Source organism: Laccaria bicolor, genomic scaffold, assembly GCF_000143565.1.
Source record: "Laccaria bicolor S238N-H82 LACBIscaffold_54 genomic scaffold, whole genome shotgun sequence".
Classification (NCBI taxonomy): Eukaryota; Fungi; Basidiomycota; class Agaricomycetes; order Agaricales; family Hydnangiaceae; genus Laccaria; species Laccaria bicolor.
The window spans coordinates 180,877-181,750 of NW_001889925.1; positions in this window are offsets into that span (position 1 = coordinate 180,877).

Below are 874 nucleotides of genomic sequence, written 5' to 3' on the forward strand. Positions count from 1 at the left end.
TTCAACAATTTAATATTAAACATGTTCTATTATGCGAGATGCAGCCTGGGCAATGTTATTGATTTAATTCACTTGTCTGCTCGGTTGTTTTCCCAGCCCTTTGAAAGTACTTCAACAATTTAATATCACCTGATGTGCAGCCCAGGCATTTTTACCAATTTCATTCACTTGTCTGCTCGATTATTTTGCATCCGGACATGGCACCAGCCAACGTACTTCAACAGTTTGGGATTTAAATGCCTGCATCACCCGATGTGCACCTTTACTGATGTAATTCATGTCTGCTTGGTGTAATTTCACCCGGACATGGTGCCAGCTCACACATCCTTTCCCTGAAAAATGCACTGGCCCAGACACAATGATTTAATATGGAATCGGCTCAATCACTCAAGGTGAAACCCGGGTATTTGTACTATTTCCCACTTGTCGGCTCCATTATTTTGCATCTGAACATGTTTGATTGGCTGTTTCCATGCATTTATACAGATTCAATGACCTTGTCTGCTCAGTAACTTTGCACCAGAATACAGGACCAGCTAATGTACTCACTGGCCTGATGCAAACATAAAACCAGAGGGTGATTTTGAATGCAGGACATGGCAAAGAACACTGGGGGGTTGGTACAACATATGAACAAGTAAACTTAGTTAGGCCATGTGTTAGCCAGGCTGGCTATCATCACGGGACAGATGGCAACATAAATTGTTTAATTGGAGAAAAGCCAAAGAATGGTAGGGAGTGTGGTGCCGACTGGGCCAGGCCATATCCAGGCTGGAGATGGCAACAGATGGGGGCCGGCCTCATCTCTGCTCGGGGCTCACAATGAGATTCATGACCTCGGGTATGTAAACTGACTTTGCCGAGCCAGGGTGCG